Source organism: Camelus bactrianus, chromosome X (genome assembly GCF_048773025.1).
Source record: "Camelus bactrianus isolate YW-2024 breed Bactrian camel chromosome X, ASM4877302v1, whole genome shotgun sequence".
Lineage (NCBI taxonomy): Eukaryota > Metazoa > Chordata > Mammalia > Artiodactyla > Camelidae > Camelus > Camelus bactrianus.
Window position 1 is genome coordinate 103,590,695 of NC_133575.1, and position 20,072 is coordinate 103,610,766.

A 20,072-nucleotide genomic window follows, 5' to 3' on the forward strand; every position below is an offset into this window, starting at 1 on the left:
CCCCCCACCCCGTGAATTTTCATAGCACTTGTGGTCTACAGGGAATAATTTAGCAGATGCTTGTTGCTATGGACTGAATGTTTGTGTCCCTTCAAAATTCATATGTTGAAACCTAATCCCCAATGTTTACATTTTCCTCTTATCGGCTAGTTTGGATGGCTGGGGCCCCTTGAGGGCAGGAGATCTGTCGGTTGTTTGTCCTAGAGTTTAGAAAGCTTCTGCTGTGCTGAGCATCAGCAGCTCTGAGCTTATCACATGCTTGGATGTGAGCAGATGTTTGTAGATCTTTAGAGTTACCCATTGAACTCTGAGAAAATATGACACTGAGCATCGCTGCCTCAGGTGAGACAAGGGTTATGACCACCATCCAAATAATCATTGCAATTGCTCCTGTTGATAGAGTGCTTATTATGTGTCCAGCACTTCGAATATATAGTCTATTTGGTTCCAACTTTATAGATGAACAAACAGAGGCTGAGAGAGCGTAAGAAACTTGCCCAGGGTCACCCAGCTATTAACTGCTGAAGCTGAACTTTGAACCCAAGTCTAAGTACAGAGTCCATATTCTTTCCCGGCTGCCTCTGGAGTGACAGTGAATAGTATGTTGATGGAAGGAAGGACGAGTTAGTAGAGATGCTATGATTAGGATCAAATTTATTCCAGTGGTCTCCTTTATAACCGAGAATGCCCACCCCCTCCCAGGGTAGTGGTGTATTACCGTTGACTGGGCAGCTTCCATGAGGAGGCTGTCTTCATTCAGAATCGTACCCAGACACAGGCTTCTCTGTGGCCAAGGGAGAGAATGAAGCAAAGCAGCTTGCACAGGAGAAGGATTTAGGATCTCTGTGTCTGTCTAAAAGGGCCCAAAGCTGACCATCTGGGTTAATGGGAACTCCAGGAGGGTGAAAAGCAATGATAAGGAAATGAGTAGGAGAGTAAAGGAAGCGAGAATGATGAGATGACGAGTAAACAGGGGATAGTGTAGGAGATGAGCTTAGGAAATATGTGTTCGGGGGAGTCCGATAGGAAGTCCTAAAGAATACCTCCTGTGATTGGGGAGTGATGTATGTGGGCGTGGGCGTATGCGTGTGCGTGTGCGTGTGATATTGACTTTACACGTACGTGTGCGTATGTGTGGGTATTGGTTCAATCTTTGGATTTAAATAAAGAACAGACCAAATTCAGAGTTAAATTGCCTCCTTCTCAGCAGCCACTTCATCACCCCGGCATCACATTTCCCAGCTGGAGGGCAGTAATTGCATGGCCAGATCTGGTCCCATCTGGGAAACACCAGGGTCTTCCTGAGTCGTCATACACCATGCTGGCTGCCAAAGGCGTAAGGTGACCTAAGTGAAGTCTTCACACACGCCATATGCACGGAGTCAGAAAACCCCAAGGGAATATGTGGCAGCAGAGGCAGAGTTGCCACGCCTGCCAAATTTCCAAGGGGAAGAAGGAACTTGCTGCGTCCGTATTTGCCCCCAGGATTGGAAAAATGTATCTCAGCCACTGGAACTGAAGGGGGTGGCCTTTACCTTCATAGGAGAGTCACTGTTTGTACAAATACTGCTGATGGCCTGATATATGTGCGTGTCTTTATATAAATAGAGGTATACACTCCCTTTGCCAGATTGCATCAGCTACCTGTTTAACGTTTTACTCTGGTGCTTTTTTACAAAAACAGTCTGAAAATCAGAATAATCTGTGGCCTCGGCAGTGTTTCCACTTTGCTATTTTGCTTTGAGAGTAAGAGAAACCCAGATCTGGTGCTTACCAGTGAGCTAGTCACTGATTGAATGCATTATCCTGAATTTTGTCTATTAGAAACCATGTCGCTCTGATGGAGCTCATTCGTGGTAATGAGGAAGGTGGGGGCGGCGTCTTGGCGGTGACGGCGGTCATTCTTGGAGAAACCAAGCAGTGAGCTGGCTGCTTATAGCGTTTATTGCCAATGTGGTGTTTCATTTCTTAATTCAGTAAACCTATGTCAAGGGCATCAGGCCCAGTGCTAGGCACAGGGGAAACAAAAGCAAATAAAACATATAACTTCGTGTCCTGGATTCACTCAAGGATTCCATGGCCAAATGAGAGGTAAGCCTCTTTAGAAAGAACATTCAGGGATTTCTGATCATGTTGGTTGCCTGAGCTGTGGCAGGAAGCTCCTCCTTCACTCCAAAAGCATTATTTTTAGGAAATTCAAATATGTAGTAGAGCTCAAAAGCAAAAACAAGTAAATTCTAGTGCCGGAAATGAAGAGGTATCTCAGAGCCGCAGCAGGGAGCAGGAATTGCAACTCCACAGTCTATAGAGGAATCAAACGTGGACACGCATCCAGGGCGCAAGGTTTTGATGGCAGGGTGGGGGGTGGGAGCAGGATCTGAGCTCCTCTAGAAAGCCAGCAGCTGGAAGGGCTGGCCCATAAATGGAGACAGGGGTAGGAGAAAAAAAAACAGTTGAAAAGTGTCCTGGCCACTTTGAGCTGAGACTGGGGAGGGAGCCACGCTAACCTGAGGTACGCAAGCAGCCCTCCAGGTAAAACAGCTCCTGCCAAATAACAGTAAAAACACCAACCAAGTGCTTAATTATGTGTTGGACAGTACACTGAGTGCTTTATAGTAACACATTCTTAGAACAGCCCTATTTTAAAGAAACTGAACCTAAAGAACAGAGAGATGAAGCAACTTGCCTAAGGTCACTCAGCTACTATGAATTCAAATCCAGGCAGTGTAGCCCATGAGTCTGTGTCTGTCGTTGTGATTCTGAAGATGAATTCAGAGCCCAAACTTGATAAATCCATGAGGAAATCAACCACTATGAGACTGGTCTGACAAATAGGAGAATTCACACCTCAGGAATGAGAGAAAATAGAGAAATCTGAAAGGGACTTGAAAATAAGTATGCTTTAAATGTTTAAAAGAAATTTTTTTTTTAATGAATAGGAATGATATGGCAAGAATCAGTTTGAAAAATATGAGTGGAACTGAAAAAGAAAAATATAAACATCAAAATGGAAAAAAGAACACTTAATAGATGGATTAAATAGCAGACCAGATGCAGTTGATAAGAGGATTAGAGAACTAGCAGCTAGATCTGAGGAAATCATCCAGGAGGCAGACCAGAGGAACGGGGAGATGGAAACTATGAGAGAGATGTTAAGCTACAGGGAGTCTAGAATGAGAAGGTCTAACAAGTGTCCAGTAAGAGAGAATAGAGTGAATGGGGAAGAGGCAGTCTTTGAAAGATAACAGAGGACATTTTCCAGAATTGCTGCAAACCAGGAGTCTTCTAACTTCCTGTCTTAATCTCAGGCTCAGGAAACTGCCGGTCATCTGTCCTCTTGGGAAGAGGCCAGCATCTTAGCTCTCCCATTGCTTCTACAATAGCTCAAAGTGCCACCTTCTTTACATAGACCAATATTTCTCAACATTTTTTTTCATTATTGTCTCCCTCCTCCCAGGAGCCTTTTTAGATACTTTTTCCTGATCATTGTCCCCTCATGAAATTTTAAATACCAAAGATAAACTATATACCTGTTTATGTACTGTATGTACATCTGGGCTTTACACAAGCATGCTCTAGGCTGTTCCCGCCACCTGGGCCGGAGGTTATTCCACTTTGTTCCCCCTTCTCCTTTGCCTGGCTTTCTACTCATTCTTCAGGTATCAGGTTAAATGCCACATCCTCAACCCCTCCAGCATAGGTCAGACCCCCTAGGTTATATGATCTCCTTTAAGGCACTTATGAGATGTATAAGTAAATAATGATCTGAGTAATTATTGGTTCATCAGAGTTCGTGTCTCTCTTGCGTTCCGCTGTGTCTCAGGGGCTCAGCACAGTGGCTGCCACATGGTACGTGCTCAAACAGCTGAAGAATGAATGAGTCCCACACGCGGCATTACCTGAGCAGATGAAAGGAAAATCACAGCCTTGGGAGGGACCTCGGAAAGCTATTTTAACTCTTCCCCAGTTTGTGAGCAGAACTGTTGTGTAACTACTTCTGAAAGAGCAAAGTATGTGCTTTTCTTAAAACCACACTGCAGTAGTTCCTTTTTCCTTTAAATAGTTCTCATTATTTGGAAGCAAAAGGTGGTCAGGAAGCTGTGGAGAAAGAGACAGATCTCTTTTTGAAAATATGTAAAAATAACATCTAAAATCATTTCCTATTTTAGAAGAGCCAAGGAAACTTCCAGCTTCAAAGAAACCCTGTAGTAAATCCTTTTGTTACAAGGAAGAATAGACCAAATTGAGTGAAGATTCTCTTTTTAATCCAACAGAACCAAAACAAATAGGTTGAAATTTGGTGTGGTCACAGTGGTTGCTCATATCAGCTTGCAAGAGCCAATCATTACACTTTCAGAAATGTGGCGAGCTGGTTGTTAAGTACAGCCATTATTAAAAATTAAATTATAGAAACTTCCAATTAAGTAAATAAGATTAAAAACAAAGCTAATAAATACTCAGAACTCATCACTTCCTAATTATTTTACCATGCTTTACTACTATTCACGCTCTTGAGGTTATTTGTGTCTTTTGTATCTGTGTAGTGAAAATACTATACAATGTTTTGCGACTGTTCATCTCTTTGCCTCTTTCAGTTCAGGGAAGTCAAGTTGGTAGTTTGAAATCAGCCATGTTAGGAGTATTTCCATCATGGAAATTAGTAACTGCTATGAATCAGTGCTAAATCTACTGTTTGGTTGATTTTTCTTGACCAGGGGTCAGTGAACTTCTACCCACAGCCTGTTTTTGTACAGCTCACAAGCTAAGAACGGTTTTTACATTTTTAAAGGGTTGTTAGAAAGTAAAAAGGAATATGTCACAGAGACCCCGTGTAGCCACAAACCCTGAAATATTTATTATCTGGCTCTTTACGGAAAAATTTTGACGACTCCTGGTCTAGACTTAAGAAAGTGATAGACAAATGTTAATAGTGCAGATTAAATTTAAAATTGTGTCATCTCTGTAACTGCTACATTTTAAATAGCACAAAAAATTGAGGAAATGTTCTTCAAGTATTCAGAAACTATTATCTGATTTAGTAAAGAAGTTACTCATGTCACTGATGGGAACTAGTGAAATTTCGATATACATTCTGTTGTTTCAGTTTTGTCCTGTAAATCAATATATCAGCCAATACTCCTGTCGGAACCACGTTTATTTGTTAATTGCCACCTGAGGTTGGCTATGGACACAAGAGTTGGGGAAAAATTGACTAAAGCACTCTATGAGAGTTATTTTGCTGTATGAAATGTATAATAATGGATTTCTATATTTTATTATTATTTGTAAATTGTGTGCTACACACTTGTAATCAAGATATATAGGTGGGTTTTTTTTTTTTCTCAGAGAGTAGGTTATTAAGCATTTAACAGCACAACACTGGTCACAATTTTGGGTTTTGTTTTTTTTTTTTCCAGATCTCTAGTTTATTTTAGAGTTAACGTGTTTAGTTAATATTTTTTATTTAAGTAAGAGCATTTAACATGCAATATGGCCTCTTAAAAAAATTTAGGTATATAATACAGTATTGTCAGCCATAGACACGATGCTGTTCAGCAGATCTCTAGAACTTCCTCATCTTGCAGAACTGAAACATTATGCCTACTGATTAGCAACTCCCAATTTACCCTCCCCCCAGCCCTGGCAACCACCATTCTATTCTCTGCTTCTTTGAGTTTGACTATTTTAGATATCTCATATAAGTGAAATCATATAGTATTCGTACTTCTGTATCTGGATCATTTCACTTAGCATAATGCCCTTCAGGTTCGTCCATGTCGGAAATGGCAGGATTTCCTTCTTTCTAAAGGCCAAATAATATTCCATTGTATGTGTATAACACATTTCCTTTATCTATTCATCTGTTAATAGACATTTAGGGTGTTTCCATATCTTGGCTACTGTGAATAACGCTGCCATGAACATGGGAGTGCAAATACCTCTTTGAGATCCTGATTTCAATTCTTTTGGTTAAATACACAGAGGTGGGATTGCTGGATCATATGATAGTTCTAGTTTTAATTTTTTGAGGAACTTCCATACTGTTTTCCATAGTGGCTAAATCATTTTACATTTGAACACTGTACAAGGGTTCTAATTTCTCCACATTCTCATCAACACTTGTTATCTTTTGATTTTTTGATAATAGATATTCTTCCAGGTGTGAGGTGACATTGTACTTTTGATTGGCATTTCTCTGGTGATAAGTAATGTGGACACGTTTTCATAGACCTGTTGGCCATTTGTATATCTTTGGAGAAATGTCTATTCAGGTCTTTTGCCAGTTTTTAATTGGGTTATTTGCTTTTGTTCATTCATTTTTTTTGCTATTGAGTGTAGGAGCTCCTTATATTTTTTGATATTATCTCCTATCACATAAATGGTTTGCAAATATTTATTTCCATTCTATAAGTTGCCTTTTTCACTCTGCTGATGGTTTCCTTTGTTGTCCAGAAGCTTTTTAGTTTGATGCAGCCCCACTTGTCTATTTTTGCTTCTCTTGCCTGTGCCTTTCGTATCCTTATCCAAGAGACCATTGCACTGGTCATATATTAAAGGGGCAAAGGTCTGTGGAGATTCTTTGAGGCTGTGAACAGGTTCACGGACTCCTTTCTTCAGCTGTGCCTGAGCAAAGCTGCTAACCTGAAAACAAACTTATGTCTGAACTGTCTTAAAGCACTGGGTTCTGGCCATAAGCTCTAACCCTCTTCATCTGATCATGAGGAGGGAGGAGACTGTCTGGTCCTTGAGGCCTTGAGATGCCTGGGAAAATCCTCAGAAAAAGATAACATTTCGCTTTGGTGACAAATTTGTTGATTTTACAGATAACATCCACATTTTGCCTCCGAGAAGGAGAACTCAACAAGGACATTGGTTTTTATGTTTTTCTCTAAACAGTCATTAGTACAAATTAATAAATCTTTTTGTTGGGGGAACATTGGGCTATATTTCATCTTTGTTCAACTAACAGAGGAAAAAGGAATGCATTTCCTTGGGTTCAGGATATAAAGAACAAGAAACTTTGAAGTTATATGGACCTGGCTCGTGCCCCTAAGTCATGCTAAGGACACGGTGCTCCGGTTATGAGCATAAATGGAGCTTGAGTGAGTACATTTTTGCTTTCTTTGGCAGTGGAATTTAGAAACCTCTAGAAAAGAGGATCTTAAATTTGAGAGTGCATCAGAATCACCTGGAGGGCGTGTTGAAACATGTATGAATGGGTCCCACCCTCAAAGTGTCTGAACTACCAGGTCTGTGGTGGGCTCCCCCAAAGTTACATTTATAACCAGTTCCCAGGTGATGGTGATGCTGACACTGCTGTTCTGGGGACTACCTTTTGAGAGCCAGTGGTCTAAGAAGAAAGCCCCTGTGTTCCAGCTGCCTGGTTTTGATTATAATCTACCTTGAGATGTTCCCTACAGGGTGTGCACCTTGACAGTTTGCAGTCATCTAAGCAAACTGGAAAATGCTTTTCTCCCACAACGCCTTTCTCTCGAACAAAACAATAGGCAAAAAGCTTGGCTGCTCTGAACCTGAACCATTGCAGTCTTGGGGAAAGTCAGGGCCATTCCCATCAGAAAGCCCTCTGGGGCCTGAGTTAGTGTTTCAACTCCTATGAAGGCAAAAGACCCCAGTGTACCTGGGCCCCTGATCTGTGCTGTTCCAGAGAGAGATCCAGGGGTCCAGAGGCTCCCAGCTTCAGTGAGGGGTGATGTGTAGGTTAGGAAATGGAAATTTCAGCTTCAGGTTCTATCTGAGAGAAGGGGTGAAAGAGGGGCTAGAAAGCGAGCCTAGAAACAATCCTCCCAGCTCTACTCTCAGGAAAGTGGAAGTGACTGTGAAACTTCCTTCCTCCAAGAGCCAAAACGGCACCACAGAGCAGTGGAGTGATAAGAGTGGAGGAGAGTGGGATGCAACACCTAAGATGTCCCCAGTGGCTATCTTTGGGGGTGGGGCTGTAGGCGATTTTTCTCTTTCTACTTCTCTGCATTTTATAAACTAAAAAAACTTACTTAGCATGTATATATGCCAATTAATACTAAAAAATCCCTCCTCACTATTTTTCCCTTTAAAAAATTGAGTCATAACATATATAGGTAAGTCTATAAATTGCACAAACCTTAAGTGCAAGCTTCATGATTGTGTGAATGTGTGTACCCATGTTACCAGAATCTAGATCTACGTAGAGAATATTAACTTCCTAGAAGGCTCCTCCATGCCCTCAGTCTTGAACTTCAGAGAAATGGGGGCAGGATTTGGCAAGGGGTCTGTCCTGCCGCGGTGCAGACCTGTCAAAGTCTACCAACCCCAAAGGGAGCTTCAGTGCAAAGACTGCCTTCTAGAGGAGTCTTCCGTCTGGTGGAAATGGGCCTTGGATCACCTACTTGACCAGTCATTGGCTGGGGACTACCCCAAGAACAACGTGGCCTTAGTTCCAAAGCCGAGGCAGACCCTGAAGGAGCTAACAGGTGGACGCCATCCACTACCCACACTCCTCACAGCTGGGCAGTGGCGTCTTTCTCCACAGGGGTTGTGAGCCGTGTGTCTCCATGTCTGCAGCAAGGACAGGCAGAAACAGGGATTCCAACCCAGGTTATCTGGAGCCAAAGTCTGTCCCATTTTCCACTCTGGCACACTGCTTCCCCCAAGTCAAGGAACTCTTCTAGTCAAGAGGTAAAGAATCTCTTCAAGGCATGAGCCAGCGTCATCAGGCACTAGACAGGGCCCAAGCCAGGGGCAGGCTGGGTTCCCTCTCTGCCCTTGGCAGTCGGCTTCAATTGTCAGGAGCTCGCTGTCAGGTGGAGTCTTGTCAGCAAAAGTGAGAAGGACACATCCAGAATAAATCCATTGCCACTTGCTGGGCGCTGCCCAGAGTGTGGGGCTGTGGGTGAGGCAAACAAGATGTGGGCAAGAGCGTTTTCCTTTGAGGAAAAATATGAAGCCAGGCTCCTCCACTTTCTGAAAGTCTGGGCTCTGATCACAGCTTAAACTCGGTGGGGGGGGGCAGTCTTAAAGGGGTTAACATTAGACGAAGTGCCCAGCTAAGGGGAAAAGGGCCTCAGTCAGAAGGGAAGACTTTTCTTCAACTCGGGGCAGCGTGCTTCAGAAAGAGAAATGGGGTCTACATTGAAGCGTAACTTTCCAGAGAAAGGAAGATTGGCTCTGGAAGTACGTGTAACTTTCCAACATGATTTGCTTCCAGGTTGAGTCATTAGACCTAATTTCAGTGACTGTTTTCCCTGGGCTGTGCCCTTTCTCTGCAGAGTGGAGGGATAAGAGGCCTCTGGGTGTGCTAGCCTGGAACATTGGGACTATTGTAAGTCCTCCATATCTAGCCATTCTTTTCTGTCAGTTAAAAATGCTGTGGACCAGAAACAAACCCTCACATTTATGGTCAATTTACTTTCAACAAGGGTGCCAAGACAATTCAATGGGGAAAGAATAGTCTTTTAAATAAATGGTGCTGTGACAAGTGGATATCCACATGCAAAATAACAGGGTTGGACTCTTACCTTATACCACATACAAAAATGAAATCAAAATAGATCAAAGGTCTAAATAGAAAAGCTAAAACTGTAAAACACTTGGAAACAAACATAGGTGTAAATCTTTCTGACTCTGGATTAGGCAACGGTTCCTTGCATATGAAACAAAAGTACAAGCAACTAAAGAAAAAAAAACAGATAAATGGGACTACATCAAAATTAAGAGCTTTTGTGCTTCAAAGCACACAATCAAGAAAGTGAAGAGGCCACCCACAGAATGGGAGAAAATTTTTGTGAATTATATATCTGATAAGAGACTTATCTTTAAAATGTATACAGAACACTTACAACTCCATCATAAAAACACAGATAACTCAAAAACGATCAAAGGATCTGATTAGACAGGCCTCCAAAGAAGATATACAAATGGCCAATAAGCACATGAAAAGATGTTCAATATTACTAGTTATTAGGGAATGGAAATCAAAACCACAATGAGACACTATTCCATACCTACCAGGATGGCTATAATAAAAGATAATATGAGAACTAACCAGTGTTAGTGAGGATATGGAGAAATTGGAACCTTCAAACATTGCTGGTGGAATTACAATATTGTGCAGCCACTTTGAAAAAATAGTTTGGCAGTTCCTCAAAAAGTGAAACATAGAGTTAGTTGCCCTATGACCCAGCAGTTCCACTCCCAGGTATGTACCCAAGAGAACTGAGAACATATGCCCACACAAACATTTGTACATGGATGTTCATAGCAGCATTATTCACAATAGCCAAAAAATGGAAACTCAAATGCCCATCTCAACAAATGAATAGAGAAACCAAATGTGATATAGCCATATGATAGAATATTATTCTGCTTATAAAAGGAAATGAACTATTGACCTATTTTACAACATGATGAACCTTAAAAACATTATGCTAAGTGAAAGAAGCCAGTTACAAAGGATCACATGTATGATTCCATTTATATGAGATGTCCAGAATATATAAATCCACAGAGACAGAAAGTAGATGAGGGGTTGCCAGGAGCTGAGAGGGAGGAAAGAACAGAGCGACTGCTAATGGCTCTGGAGTTTCTTTTTGGAGTGATGACAATATTCTAGAATAGTGATGATGGTTGCACAGTTCTGTGAATATACTACGCTGGGTGAATTATAGCTCCATAAAGCTGCTATAAAAATGCTGTGGATCCCTAAGCACCTGGCACTCATACCCTTAGATTCCTCTGATCTGCCCTGGATGGGTGGTCAGTTTAATTCAGCTCTAAATTCCTGGGCCTGCACAAACAGCCAGAAGTTAGGAATTAGGGTTGGAGCTGCTTTTGTCTTTTGCTCCCAAGTAACATTTTTCTAAATGATGTTAGTACAGTGCAGCCTTTCTTCTGAAACAGCCACTGTCAGAAGGCCAGTTTGGACATACGTCCCTTGGATATTTCTTACCCTGAACCTAGTGCCTACTTCAGAGGCTGTGCTAAGGGATGGCTTCCTTGTTGAAGATCCATGTCTGGCTAGTCAAAGACAAACTGCAGTGATACTCACGCATTACCACATCTCCAGCAACATAGATAAAGCTATAGTCAGGAACACACACACCAAAATGGGTAAAATAAAATGAATGACAATACTTAGTGTTGGCAAGGATTATAGCAAGTGGAACTTTCAGACCTTGTTGATGGAAGTGTAAATTAGTAAAACCACTTTTGTAATGGCTTGGCAATAGCTACTAAATCTAAATAGGTGAAGAGGGAGGGTATAGTTCGGCGGCAGAGTGCATGCCTCACATGCAAGAGGTCCTGGGTTAAATCCCTAGTATTCCCATTAAAAACAAACAAACAAACAAATACCTAATTACTTCCCCCTAGAAAAATTAAAATTAGAAAGAAAATTTTAATTGAAAAAAAATCTAAATAGGTGTATGCCCTATGACCCATCGAGTCCACTCCTGCGTAAACACCCAATAGAAATAGTATTTCCACCAAAAGACAAGTACAGGCATGGACACAGTGTCTCTATTCATAATTGCTTCAAACTAGAAACAACTCAAATGTCCATCAACTGGACAAAGGATAAATTGTGATATATCCATACAATACAACATTCCTCAGCAATTAAAAAAAAAAATCCTACTGGTACACATGGTAATCAAGATACAGCTCGGAAATATAACGTTGAGCAAAAGCAGCCAGATACCAAGTGTGGTTCTATGGTTCCATTTATATAAAGTACAAGAAGAGGCACAGTTAATGTATGGTAATGAAGATCAGAATACTGATCTCCTTTGGGGGAGGGCGTTGACCGGAAGGAACAGGAGGAAGCCCGTGATTTGCTGGAATCATTCCAGATCTTGATCTGAACAGTGTATACAGAGACACACACAGGTACACACGTATCAAACAATTCACAGAGCTATAGCACGAGGTTTGGACACTTAGATGAATGTAAATTGTATCGCAATTAAAGAAAAAGAAAATATGAACTAAAGTAGAAGAAATATGCTGTTGCAGAAAGTCCGAGTTGGAAGGGGCCAAGAAGCCCATCCAGGCAGTCCTGCTCCAGCGCCCCCAGCCACAACCACTCTGCCCAGATGCATGATCTGAGGCTCTGGATCCCGGGCATCATGCTCTACCTGAACAACTGTTTTAACAGGGATATCTGTTTATTTCCTCAAAAGGGCCTCTGAGAGTCCTGGAAAGGACTGGCAGTGGGTCTAAACCCGGTCATAAGGGCCAGCTTGCACTTGTCTATAGTAATTCCACATAGGTGAAGCTCTAACAAAGGCTTTGAGATTGCTGACAGAAAGTTCTAGAACTCAAAGATTTCCTCCTGGCTGCTCCAAATCTCCCTGGGATTGGGGCGGGATGGGCTAAGTGTGAATCCTTCGAACAAAGCCCTCTCCTGTTCCACCCACTCTCCCAGTGAGCAAGTACAATGTTGTCTTTAACCAAAACCAAATGAGAAGTCATGGTAACACTGGTGGCAACGAGGCAGACAGGCCCGGTGGAAAGGATCTGGTGTTAGGAAATGGCCTCCCAGAGGCTGTCTCCCAAGGTGGGGCCTAGGGCCTGGTTCTGGCCTTTGCTCTCTGGGCTGGGGGGGAGGGAGCTTACCCACAGACAGGTCTACTAGGCTTGGATATCTGTCCAAAGGGGCAGGTGGGAAACATGTGTCATGAGGGACTGTTCTTCTGGCCCTTTCTACCTTTCCAGAATCTTCTCTATAGGCTCAACGGTCAGATGTGGCTCAATTAAGTTCATTCAAAATCTCTGGAGGATCTATGCTGACAATTCAGAGATGATTTGACTCATCTGTCCTCAAAAAGTTCACTTTCCAGTGGGGCAGATTCCAGAACCAGACAGCTTGGGTTCAAATCGTGGCCTCACCACTCCCTCCCTGTGTGACACTGGGCAAGTTCCTTAACTTCTTGGTTTCCCAGTTTCCTCACTCCATCTCACTGTGGGAACACAGAAGAGAAGGCCACCCTCAGAAAGAGGGAATCATGGAAGGCTTTCCAAAGCAGGTGATACCGGAAGTGAGTCTTGAAGGTTGAGTGGGGGTTAGGATGGAGAAGCAGTGGCCAGAGGGAAGAGCATGGACAGCAGCAGAGAGGCTGGAAACTGCTTGGCAAGAGCATGGTGCTGGGGTCCAGCCTGGGTTTCCTAGAGCTAGAGGCTCAGAGCCGTGGTAGTTGAGGCTGAAGAGGTTGGTAGGGTGGGCTCCCATGGCAGAGAGCCCTAGCAGCCTGACTGCTCTCCCTGAAGTCTCCTTTTCCTCCCTCTGAGCCAGGCCAGCCTGCTCTTGGCCATGGGGCTTGCCCTGGATCTCGAAAGAGTCTTGGCTGGGGTTCACAGGAGGCTGCAACAATCTCCAGGAAATGCCGAGGTGATGAGGATGGCCCTGCATACGGCTAATGTAACTGTCACTCCAGTTTCCCCCCACCCCCCCCCTCCCCAAACACATTTTTGTCTCTGACTCTGGAAAACATGTGTGCAAGCAAAGTTTGGCTGGGTGGCAGATGAAACTTTTTTTGACAACGGAAAGTCATCAACAGTCCAGCTACATAAAGGGCCCTGGCCCAGCCTCATATGTTCACCTGAAAAACAAGTCTGAAAAGCCCCACGCCCCTGGGTGGTCCCATCCCACCTTGGGGACTGTCCTCAATGCATCTGTTTCCCGCTGACCTTACAGCAGAGCTCCAGCAGGCAGAGGGACCCTACTGCCTCATGCTTGAGGAATGCCTCCCGGGCTCCCTCCCACCTCCAGCCTCCTGGCTTCCAGAACTCAACTCAACAGCTCGCCTCTTGTGGGCCAATGTTTGCAGAAAATGTTTGCAGACTTCATAGCATGCCACTTCCAGGAATAATTAGCAGTCAGGCAGCAAGGCTTTAACTCAGGTCTGGTGAACGAAAACCTCAAGAATGTGGAGCTGAGGGTGGGGGAGGGAGGGGGAGGTTAGGGGTGTTTGCCTAAGTGGGGCTTGCCAGCCTGCCTAGCTGGCTGAATGTGCTAGCCCATGGATCCCAGTCTCAGAGCATGCACCTCGGTGTCCACCCGAGCATGCCACCGAAAGAACCTGCTCCGCCTGGCTGCCACGGAACGCAGAGGCATTGCCTTGTCTTTCTGTTGTCCCACGGATCACCAAGTCACAGTGTAGCCTCCAGCCCTTCCATGCAAACAACCAAGGAGATGCACCTCGCTCAGGCAGCTCATATCAAGAGCTAGTCTTCATGGGCACTTTCTCCAAGAATGTCCCCTTGCCTTGAAGATTTGGCATCTGAAAACCCCCCCTTCCCCATTGTCGCCAAAGACACAGCTGCATTTTTGAGTTCACAGACCCAATCTGGTATCAACCATGTGGTAAACAGTTGGGGATCTTTCTGAAAATACTGTGATCTATGCTATGCTTTGGAGTTTCCTGCACTGTTTTGCGGAACCAAAGTAGAATATGATGGCTTTGCTTCCGGGTTTAAAAAAAAATTTCACTCCGTGGGGTGAAACTCCTGCCACACACTGGTGTTGGTTTTTGTCAAGCCTCCAACTTTTGGCTGAGACCCAGTTTCTCCCTGTGATTAGCCAGTGTTCTAAGTTTTATGTGCAGGCCCTGAGTAAATTTTGCAAAGGACTTCCTATCCTGCTGAATCCAAAACTAGCTCCATAGATAGGAATGACAAGATATTTTAGGAAAACGAAATTTAACAGAAATCAGTGAAAAGTCTTGTAATTTGGTCCCCCAAATCAATTGCACAAATATAGGTTAGTAGAAAACTGACTTCACGGTATAATATGTTAAAAAAAAAAAAAAGGAGGAGGCTTACAGGTTTCTGGTGACAGTCAGCCCATGATAAGTCAGTGTGTGATGTGGCCAAGAAGCCAAAAAGAAAAGGTGGTTTTAGGTCGTATTCATAAAAATTTAGTTTTTAGAATAAAGGAGCTCTGCTCTGGCCCCACTGATGAAGCAAAGCTTCCCGAGTCACTGGGTTACATTTTGGGCACCACAAACTGGTGGGTCAGGGGACAGTGACAAGCTGGGTGGGGGGAGTTCTGTTCTTTTCTTATCTGCCTCCCCACTAGACTGTAAACTCCAGGAGAGCAGAGACCTCACTTGTTTCAGCCATCGCTCTATCCCCAGTACATCAAGCAGTGTCTGTTGCATAATTTGTGCTCGGTAAATGAAAAGAAAATCTTTCTCAGTCAGAGCTGATCAAAAGTGCCACTCTCTGCCCACCCCCTACCCCAAAGGGGAGATCCCTGCCACCGGAGGAGTGCAGGGAGAAGCTGGAGAGCCCTGTGGTGTGGGGACTGTAGAGGGGGTTCAAGGATCATTAGATGACCTGGAAGCGCCCCTCCCCACAAGTTCCAAGGGCTTATAATAACATCCACCGTGGGAAATGCAGAGGCTGACATGGTATCTCTGGGTGGTCCCAATACCCTAGGCTGGCCCTGGGCTCAGAGGCATGGGAAACATGAGTTCCCTTAGGTACTTCCTTATTCTTTCTTGCTCTCTCTTCCCTTCCATTTTTTAAATTGAGGTATAATTAACATATTACATTAGTTTCAGGTGTACAACATAATGATTCAATATTTGTGTATTTTTTCTTATGATGAAAATCTTAAGGTTTACTTCACTCTTAGCAACTTTCAAACATGTAATACAATATTATTAACTATAGCCACCATGCTGTACATGACACCCCCAGGACATACTTATTTTATAACTGGAAATTGTACCTTTTGATCCCCTTCACCCCTTTAGTCCCCACCCCCAATCCCTAGTCTGCCCCTGGCAACCATCAATCTCTTCTCTGTATTTATGAGCTTGTTTTTTTTTCTTTAGATTCCACATGTAAGAAAGATCATTGATATTTGTCTTTCTCAGTCTGATTTATTTCACTTAGCATAATGCCCTTACAGTCCATTCATGTTGTCAAAAATGATAAGATTTCCTTCTTTTTTATGACCAAATAATATTCCATTATATGTATGTACCACATTGTCTTTATCCATTCATCAGTGGACACTTAGGTCATTTTCATATCTTAGCTATTGTAAATAATGCTGCAATGAACATGGGGGTGCAGATATCCTTTTGAATTAATGTTTTTGCTTTTTTTCAGATAAATATGCAGAAATTGAATTGCTGGATCATATGATTTTTGAGGAACCTCCATATTCTTTTTCATAGTGGCTGTACCAGTTTACATTTCCACCAGCTCTTCCCTTCTATTTCGATGTTAAATTGTGTCTTAGGAATGCCTTGCAGTAACTCTGCTAAAATCAGGCAATGCTCTGTTAACTTCCTCAGTGACTGAGAATGCTGGTGCTGCTAATCTAACCAGCTGCTTGGAGTCACACCCCCAGTCTCTGAATAAAATCTCTTTAATAAACATTAATCTTAATAAAAACTCATGATTCTGATGAGACAGAGTAAGGAACTCTTTCAGAAGTCATGAGTGCTACCCCAAAGGAGAGCTTCATTTGCAGAAATCACAATCCACAATATACTAGTGAACAATGAAGGAGTGATTACTTACTGTGCAGAAGTTGTTGCAGTAACAATGCCCTTTAATAGGTGACTGGCTGGCGGGTGAGGAGACGAGCCAGACTCGGGATTTCAGAGACTGGATCTGGTGAGTTTTTCCTCTTTATTGAATGCGCTGCTAGGCATGCCCATAAATCTTGTTGTTTCAGAGGCTCCTTTGACCATAGTGTTAAAGGCAAACTCAAGGCTTACTGGGGGCTGTGGTGAGGCTCAAACTCCCTGTGTAAGTCATGAGAAGATGGATTTTCCCGCTCTGTGTATGTTTAAGCTGAAATGGGAATCCAGTCAGTGCTGACAGGGGGAAAGGTGAGAGAGAAAAACATCCCAGGCTTGTGAACTTGCTGAAATTACACTGGGTGAGCATCTGCAGGTTTATTTTTTATTTTCTTATTTTTAGAAAAAAATTTTTAAAAAGAAAGAAAAAGAGAAAGAGGGAAAGAGAAAGGAAGGAGGGAAGGAAGGAAGGAGGGAAGGAAGGAAGGAAGGAGAGGGAAAGAGCAAGTTGAGTGGATTTGTGACAGGATGTGAGAAAGCAAACAGCTCATCATTCCATGGCCATTTCTTTTCAGCCTCGAAACTGTCATATGAAAGCCTCATCATAGTCCTAAAAATTAAATTCCATAAATTGAGAGATTTGGTGTACCAAATTATCCCAAATGAGAGGACAGAGCCGAACCCGGTCCCCAAGCCCTCTGGCCACAGGAGACTGGTCCAGATTGCCACCTTGCTAGTGGAGAGACCACACGTGTTTATTGATAGTGAGGGTCAAACACTAGAGAGATTTGTGGCTGGTTAGGCAGACACTGCCTTTTGATCTCCATCTGTAGAGGGAGGAATGGGGCTTGCCTTATTCTCGGACATAACTGAATCCCAGAATGAGGGCCCCGGGAGCTTGGAACAATGTGACCTAGGCACTGCTGGCCGATCCCCAAATGTTCCTCATTTGTCTTTACTCTTCTGTTAATGAGGAAAAATGTGCCTGTAATCTAGTGCAGGGCTGGCCAGCATTGTTCACACAGTCTCTATCTATTCTGGAGATGAAAGGGAAAATGTTCAACAGATGGATATTTCTAAAGGCTACCATCCTTTGCTTTTTTGAAGCTACACATCTGTTGGATATGATTACAACAATCCCTACGGCTGTGAAACCCAAGATGCTTGCCTTGGACACCAAAATCTTGGCCCCACAGCCCACTTGGGAGCCATTTAGCATACGGCCCTTTTGTGATATTTCACAAGTTTCATGGAGATGGGAAGACACCAAGACTGTCCAAAAGAGCCTGATATCAGGAATCTTCCCCAGAAATTCTAGTTTCAGGATGACATGTGAAAAAATATTCTAAGCACAAAATCCTAAAACTCATTTTCTCAGCCTCATGCCTTGAAATCTCTTGGTAAGCTTTAAACAGACCCATGGAGATACCCTCAATCTTCGCAAAACCAAGACAGCCTCTGCCCCAAAGGCTATTCAGGAAAGAAATGGGAGGGCTGAGATCGGGGGCAGGCAAGTTTCTGTGTCTTCAGTAGATCCAAACAAGGGCAGCTCATGCAAACAATAAAAGAAGGCCGAAGTGAGAAAGGACCCCAAACAAAATAAACCTGACTCCTAAGGCATTCTTCCCATAACCTCAATTGCACGCATCGTGACCCCCAGGTTTCTGTGGTGCACTGAAATGGGTAATTTAGAGTTTAAACAAAAACATCAATAACCTCTCAAACAGGGGTCAACTGGGTCCTCCACTTTCCTACCGGCTATGTTGGTTTCACGTACACACGGCCCAAGAGAGACCACACTAAATGCCTTGGGACTTCCAGGTTGCGGAAGAAACCATTTTGATGCATTCAAGGAAAATTTGAAAGTGAGTTCCCTCATGGGTTTCTCATTCCTTCCTTTTCCTATTGCTATAGTTAGCAATACAGACTAGACCCAATCTTTCAGCAGACGGGGAAAAGCGAACTTGGGAAAAACTCTGCTCCTGTAAAAAGATCCACAAGATACGAGTTTGGGGGTGTTTGGTAAGAGAAAAAAATGACCAAGGAAACACCTGCTGTTTACTCTGCAGAGGATCTTTGGACAAATCATATAACTACCTGGATCTCAGTTGCCTGACTCATAGTACATAGAGAAGAATGACATCGAATCGTCCAAGGTAGGGTTGCTGAATTGGTCGTCACTTGAGATCATACCCAACTCTGCAATCTAGGATCAGCAGGCTTTGTCCCAGACCCCTAGACAGCCGTGGTCTCTGAACTCTGTTAATAGCTGAACTGGTTTATAATCCAGAAGAAAAAGTTAGTTATCACATCTCGGCAGAAACCACAGCTGCCATCTGGCCCCTTCCGCCTTGATTCTGCTGGAATTCGAGAAAAGGCAAGTTCAAGATAAGAGCTGGTAAGGTCTGTTCATCTCCCCATAAGTCTCCCCAAACATTTCCTCTAACTGTGGCCTGGTTAGAAATAAAAGTGGCCTTTTCCCCCTCCTGCTGCTTCTGTCCCCAGAGGATGAGAGGCATAGTTGGAACTCAGTATGGACAACCAGTACAGAAAATCTGAGCTCACCAGATTCCTTTTGGGGTGGAGATGGAGAGCCCGAATTCCCAGCTGGACAAGGTCACCACATCACTGGTCAACCCTCTGTTGTTCTGAGCAAGGCGGCCTTGCCTCTTGCCATCTCCCCCAAAGGTAGAATGCACACCAGCAGAGGCAGGAGCAAAAGGGGGCTCAGGAACAAAGGGGTCTTTCTTCAGCACAGTGACCTTCCATAAGTCACTTAACCCTTCCGTGGCCCTTGCTACCATGTGACTCGAGTCATAATTTATTGGTTACAAACGTTTCAGTTGCTCAATGAAAAGTAATGGAAAAAGGGTGAACTTGTATAGTTATTCTACTAAGGAAACTTTGTCCATTCAAAGTCAGGTTACAGAGTGGCCTTTATTTTAATTAAAAAGCATCTGGAAATTGAAAAGCCTGTTTGGCCCAGGGCCTCCTTGGAGAGTAATTGATGCATGTCATCTGGCTGGGCCATCCCATGGCTCCCTCAGTGGGGCTGCAGGGGCGGGGGAGTGCAGGCTGCCTAGGCCTGGAGCACTTTCTGTAACTGGAGCAGATAAGCACTAGCGCACATACTGCTCCCTCCACAGACTTTCTGGGAGCTGTTCCTGCATACCATCCTCAACTGGCCCACGCCCCACGGATCCAGGCTTCCACGCCTCTGGCTTTGTTAACGTCATTCTGAGGGAAAAGTATCCCTGACTTTAAGCTTGTGTTTCCGGAGAGATGGTTAGAGAACCCAATACCAGGGTATGTTTCTGCATTCCCTGACAACCAGCACTGATAGCAAAAACATTTATAGATAACCTCTGGTGACTGGCTTTTTATGTGGCCAGTGTGATTCCGGACCCTGTTCCTCACAGAACACTGAATGACGGGACAGAATTGAACACTCACTAGACGGGGAGACACAAAATCTGTCTCATATCTGACTGGCTTTAAAGAGGTCCATTCTCTTGTCTAGGCTTCACTGTCCTCATCAGA

General features: G+C 43.6%; 1 protein-coding gene across 1 annotated transcript in view; it reads right to left on the reverse strand.

Annotated features, from left to right (window-relative positions):
- Nucleotides 1-16,723, reverse strand: part of PLAC1 (placenta enriched 1) — an 81,583-nt gene extending 64,860 nt beyond the window's left edge. Inside the window, exon 1 of the mRNA XM_010968481.3 lies at nucleotides 16,531-16,723. The gene's annotated coding sequence lies outside the window, so the exon portion shown is untranslated. The remainder of the gene's footprint in view (nucleotides 1-16,530) is intronic.
- Nucleotides 16,724-20,072: the final 3,349 nt, after the last annotated feature.